Below are 6,596 nucleotides of genomic sequence, written 5' to 3' on the forward strand. Positions count from 1 at the left end.
CTCTCTCTCTCTCTCTCTCTCTCTCTCTCTCTCTCTCTCTCTCTCTCTCTCTCTCTCTCTCTCTATATATATATATATATATATATATATATATATATATATATATACATATCAAAGTTTCTCGCGTTACTGAGGTAGCGTCAGGAACAAACGTAGAAGGAGGCTCATATGTTCGCATCCTCGCACCGAAACCAGAGCTTCATGTCCAGGAAAATGTCGCTATCCTCCTGTACAGGTGATGTAGCCAATCACTGCGATGACGTTACTCTCCAACACATAGCAAGACTGCAGTAAACTCACAGCTTCTTCACCAGTGGAATATTGGCAAACACGTCGAGAAGAATCGAACCTCGTCTACTGACAGGTTAATTAAGAATGCATTTAGCTAATGGTAAGTCAGATGGGAGAGACCATTCTCTCGCCGGCGCAGGACGGCAGGAGTCTTCAACATCTTCAGTCTACCGTATTAGGCGTTAAAGTTATTGTGAAGGACTGTGAGGTAAAAACAGCTAAGAGACGAGACGAGTCCCAGTTCACCTGTTCTTTCTTGTCTGCTTCTCCCTGCTGCTGCTGCTGCTGCTCCCTGCTGCTGCTGCTACCTGCCTGCTGGCCCTCCGCTCAAGGCCATCAGGTAAAGGCAGTCTCGCTGGCTGCCCTCACTCGCATGGCTTATGCTCATAAATGACATGGCAACCATATTGCTTCGATCAAGAAGCTTAGTTCTCCTGTGAGATGCTGTGGACTGTGTCCGCTTCCGAGGCAGAGGACGTCGTATACGTTCACTGTAACGCAGAAACCTTCCCCTGCTCATTTTTGTGACGCAGTAGAAACCATAGTCTACATACACCACTTGCGTTGATGAGGCCATGATCTGCATCCACTTGTAAGGGGAAACTTTGGTTTCTAAGTCAACTTTTGACGTAGAGACCTGCATACCCATGTGACGTAGAAACCATATAGTGTACGTTTTTGGCATAGAAACCATGGTCACTATTCACTTATGATAGAGGAACTACAGTCTGTATCCTCGTGATTGAATTTGTGCCGGTAACCCTGGCAAATTTATGTTGCAACCCATGCTCATCCTGTGAGCGGTGGCGCAAAATGATTACAGGGATCACAAAGGGTTTTAATCAGACCCCAGTGGATTGATATTACATAAGATATTACAATTCATAAATGACATACGTTACGTAGTTTCATATATATATGGTAAGTTTTACTGGCTAGATTCAAAATGTGGCTACAAACTTATGATTTCAGGTATCTTGTTATTAACAATAGGTTGTTGTGACATTTCTTGCAGGGTTTGTCCACTTGTGACGTAGAAACCTGGGTCTGCAGCCACCACATACGACAAAGAAGCCATATGATGGCACAGCCATTTTCGGCGGGGTCTCTATGTAATAACTTCCCCACCGCACCGCAGAAAACCTCCCACAGCGACACAGAGTTTGCTCCCGCCGCCTCACCTCGACTTGTCTTTTGTCAGTTGAATGTAACGGGGTAACCCACACTGTGGCATAACTCTGTCTTGCTGAGTGGGACGAATACAAGGCCATACGACACAGAGTGATGGTATCATTGATGGGTGATATTGGCAGAGGAGACACTCTAGGAAAAGTGTTCGTTAATGTACGTGTCTCCTATTTTCCAGCTTCAGTTTAAAGGCTTTCTTTCGACCGAAGAAAACGCGACGTTCGAGCACGACGGTACGACGCTTGAGCACGACGGTACGACGCTTGAGTACGAAGGTATGAACCTTGGGTCCGAAGGGCCCGTTATGGTACCCTTATAAAATGCAGGGTTCCATTTCCACCAAAAACTCGTAAATCAATCTTCCTCTTCTCTCTCTCTCTTTCTCTCTCTCTCTTTCTCTCTCTCTCTCTCTCTCTCTCTCTCTCTCTCTCTCTCTCTCTCTCTCTCTCTCTCTAGCCCTTTCCTTTCTTCCGCTTAAGGCCAGGAGTCCATGAGGGCTCTCATCCATGGCCGGAGTTTTCATCGTAAAAGGAGAAAGAAAGTGGCCTTCACAGCAAGCTGGTCAGGTGGTCCTCGGATCATTAGCCATCCGGTCCAGTGGCCCGGTGGTCCAACAATCAGCGAGTCTCATCAGTCAATTGGTCTAAACTGGCACTTACTTCAAGCAGTTATCTACAAGTGCACAGTCTGTACTTCCTGCAGTCATTTGCCCAGCAACCATCTAAACCACTAACCATCTGGTTCATCAACCATTTGGTCCAGGAACCATATGATTTACCAGCCCTCTGGTCCAGTAACCATCTAGTTTTATCTACTATCTGGTCCAGCAACTTTCTGGTCCAGTATCCATCTGGCCCAGCAACCATATTGTCACATGACACTCTGTTCAAGCAGCCACTTGGTCTCCTAACCATCTGGTTCAGTAGCCAGCTAGACCAGCTCTCACATGGTTTCACCAACCACTTGGCTACCAGATATCCTGGTATAAGAGCCGCCCATACTAAGTACCAACCACCCCCACCTACACCGTTCACCTGGTGTGGCCAGCGAACAGATATAGGGCATCGAGCCAATTGAAAGGCACTTGATAACGCCCCCACGTGTTCGGTCAACCACCTGGTCGAACGGGGAAGCACCTGGTCAAAGCACCTGGTCAAGCCACCACCTGCTGAGAGGGGCAGGCAGGCAGGTGGCCACCTGGTACTGAAGGTCTTGTGGGATAACTGTGAGAAGTTGTGGGCGGAAAAAATGGCCTGGCTGCACAAGGTCTTGTAAGCTTGTGGCCCTTGTAAAGTCTAAGAAGCTTGTAGGTCTTTTGTAGGCCTGTCGGCTCTCGGAAAGTCTTGCAAGTTTGTAGGTTGTTGTAGGTTTTTCTAGGTTTGTAGTAGGTTTGTAGGATCGTTTAGCCCTGTAACGTCTTGTATGTTTGTAGAATATTAGGTTTGTAGGGTTTTCTAGGCTTGCAGGAACTTGTAGGGCCTCCTAAGCGGCTTGTACAATCTTGCAGGCTTGTAGGCTCTTGTAGGACCCTGTAGTTTATTGTTCCTCAACACCAGATGCAAAAGTCTGTGTCTAAAGCAAACTTTCTACACTTCTATCCATCTCTCAGTTTTCCATCCCTGTCGTCTATCTCCATCTATGGATAATGCTTCTAACTAGTTTTTATGTCGATAAAAAAAGACCTGACGTTAAAGAAATCTAATTTACATCTAACGAGCGTGCTTAGTTAGGCCAGCTGTATGCAGAATATCAGGACTTAGGTCGTTAAATTCACATTATCGACCTTTTAAGTACGACGGGAGTACGACCCTTCAGTACGACGGGAGTACGACCCTTCAATACGACGGAATGACTGTTGAGGACACCGGTACGACCCCTATTCATGACCACACGACCCTGAAGCACAATAATCCAGGTGACTGTTACTTGGGACTGTTGGACTGGGTCTCTCTTAGGTCACTTAACTGTCGTTCATGTTCTAACAACAACTACAGTTTCTACCTCTACTATTGTCATTATTGTTACTACAACTACTACTACTACTACTACTGCTGCTGCTACTGCTACTAACGCTAATAACTTACTGTGAAGAATTCTGTAGAAATAATCTTCCCAAATTGTTTCGTTTTTTTTAACCTACTCGTTAAGATGCTTATATATATATATATATATATATATATATATATATATATATATATATATATATATATATATATATATATATATATATATATATATATAAGCATAAATCATGTAAGAGTAATTACTACTTAACCCATTCGCCTCACATAATGAGCTGTCTATAATTACCCAGAACTACCGGCCAAGTGATCGTTCATAAACCTGCGTGCATAATTATCATCAGAAATATATAATGATCATGTGCAGCGGAGCACGCTACTGCTGCACCATATTTGTAAGAGTGTTTGAATAGCCGTCTTTGTGGTAATAGATCCTGTTGTTCTATTGTAATTCAAGGTTATGTATAGTTCCTCTTAAGGAGTTTATTATATTTCTTCAGTACAGTTGTTAGTTATTGTATTGCTTTGATAAATGATTCATTGTGATCGAGATATTTTGATATCTTGTGGTGGGATTTTGAAGTGAACAGGGATCTGTCTGGGAGAAAATAGTGTTTGATGATGATGATGATAATAATAACAAAAATAGCAGTGATAATAACGATAATGATTATGATAATAATGATAGCAATAATGATTATAACAACAGCTGACACATCTCACACTTGTCTTGAAGCATTCACAAGTGTTGTACCACATACCACTCACATCACCACTGTCTCTACCTAACCACACTGCGCATTCATTCTCTACCACTGTCTGCCTTCAACACCACCACACAACCTTCCCCCCCTTCCCTCCTTACCCTCCCCTTTTCAACCAGAACGACCGTACGATCATTGGCACACTCTCCTCCTCCTCCTCCGCCAGCCCTGAAGACAATAGCTCGCCTTATCGTCTTCTTTAACCTTTAACTACCTTCTTCCTTTAGCTTGTTCCAGGGAGCATTTATGTACGTAGTCATCAGCTCCCTTCCCCCCCTCACCTGTGTTACGGTGCACACAGGCCATCCTGTATACGCCTGAATGTCCCTCCCTCCCCCTCACCTGTGGTAGGGTGCACCATCCTGTGTACGGCTGAATGTAACACAGTCTTCATCATCCTCCAGCCACCCATCTTCTGCGAAGCTCCTGAGATCACGTTTCCCGGGTCTTCCAGCTAGTCAGCCAGTCGCACAGTCAGCCACCCAGCCGGTCGACCGGCCAGCCAGGCGCTGGAACCTGTCTGCTGGACTACCGGGAGAAAAACAGACGAGGTTCCCTCACTGTAAGACGAGAAGTGTGGCAGACTAAAGGATTTATCATTTCCCTTGACCAATGGAGATGAACTTAGAGGTCAGAGACCAAAGATGTAATTTGTAGTTTTCTTTAACTTATGTGTTCGCGTTGCTGGTCGGAATGATGATATAGATTACCAGTGAGCCTTCTGGATTCTTAGTTCCAGGTATCGATTTTTCTATTTTGGATTCCAAAAGCCGAGAAGACTCATGCACGTCTGGTCTGCCACATATTTGGTAAGATACAGCTAATTTCAGACTCCTGAGAAGTACATTGTAACAGAAATCCAGCTAAGTTCAGATATCTAGTAAGTTTTGAATGACTGAAACATTGCTAAGATCAGACCATCATCAAGCGACATCTTACAGTCAGTGCAGTACAGCTAAGTTCAGACCACATTGCCATCACTGAAAAGCGCCCAAGTTCAGACTACGTCACTGTTCCTAGAATATAGTGAAGTTGAGACAGCTGCTGGCAGGCTGTACGTAACAGGAACATAACAACTATAATCTGGAGACGAAAAAATATACATCGAGGAAATAACTTTGTGGAGTCTAGACTCAGGTCACAAAAACTTGTGATGTAGAAAGTTGTCCAGGTTTTCCCTCGGTCTTCTTCCTTAACGTGTGTGTGTATGTATGTGTGTGTGTGTGTGTGTGTGTGTAGGTTGGGTCGTGGGTGCCCCACCACCCCAGGCCACACATACCTCAGTTGCCCCTTTAGTGTGGCTGTGATACCATCATTCACAAGTCTAATCTTCACAAGGTTCCTTCTGTACCTTTCTCATCACAACCAACACCATGAAAAGCTATTAAAACCCACACGAACACAGAATCATACAAGATCCGACGTCTACCTGGCAGAGTAGGAATAGTTAGAATACGTAGTGTTAAACACTTGTTCTATGTAGTCCCCATGGCGCAGTGGATAGCGCGCTGGACTTCTAATCCAGAGGCCGCGGGTTCGAATCCCGCTGGGGATGGTTGCCGTTTGTCGGCGTTTATGTTAGCTGACGCTACGCTTGCTGTGCAGCCTGCAACATGCTGCACGGCCAGAAATGCACAGTGTTGTCCTGCAACTTGTCTGCCGCGCACACAGCGTCGCACGTTTAGCCTCCACAGACCCAGGTGTGTGTGTGTGTGTGTTTGTGTGTTAACCACACGTGTTCTGTTCCCTTGCCAGGACGGCCACGCTGACCCCAGGCCAGGCTTGGCCGAGCTGGCAGCCGCTGGCCAGACCTAAATGGACAACAGTCAACTTGGTCGTCGCGTTGGCGGGCGTTTCCCACGCGGCCAGAGTCAACGCTAGTAAGACCATCGTATGCGTTTGTTTAACGTGGAGCACAGGACAAACGCCGCGTGGAGGGAGGGTGTGGTGGCACACATTGTAAGGCTGATGTTAACGATTTCCAACAGTGTTGGAAGGTGTGTTGGTGGCAGCGGCCGAGGTATTTATGGTAAGCCTTTTTACCCCTGTTGGCAAGAGGGATTTATTTACAGGCAGCCTCGCTACAGTGAACACCACAATATTTACAACCATATCCATATTTCCAAGTCTTTTTTAACATCATTTGGTTTATCAGTTTCACTATATGTTAGATATCAAGCTTATGTTATCTATCCTGAGTATCTCGGTGCCTTATCGAGATAACAAGAGGGGTTGACTTTTGTATGTGCGGTGGTGTCTGTGCGTGTGTGTGTGTGTGTGTGTGTGTGTGTGTAGTGGGTGGTGATGGGTGGTAGTAGTGTGTGGTAGTGAG

The 6,596-nt window shown here is 45.5% G+C and overlaps 1 non-coding gene across 1 annotated transcript; it reads left to right on the top strand.

Moving 5' to 3' along the window:
- The first annotated feature begins 5,746 nt into the window (after positions 1–5,746).
- On the top strand, positions 5,747–5,819 carry TRNAR-UCU (transfer RNA arginine (anticodon UCU)). The gene has a single exon. It is a non-coding gene; the product is annotated as a tRNA-Arg (tRNA).
- The last annotated feature ends 777 nt before the right edge of the window (positions 5,820–6,596 follow it).

This window comes from Panulirus ornatus, chromosome 35, assembly GCF_036320965.1.
Source record: "Panulirus ornatus isolate Po-2019 chromosome 35, ASM3632096v1, whole genome shotgun sequence".
Classification (NCBI taxonomy): Eukaryota; Metazoa; Arthropoda; class Malacostraca; order Decapoda; family Palinuridae; genus Panulirus; species Panulirus ornatus.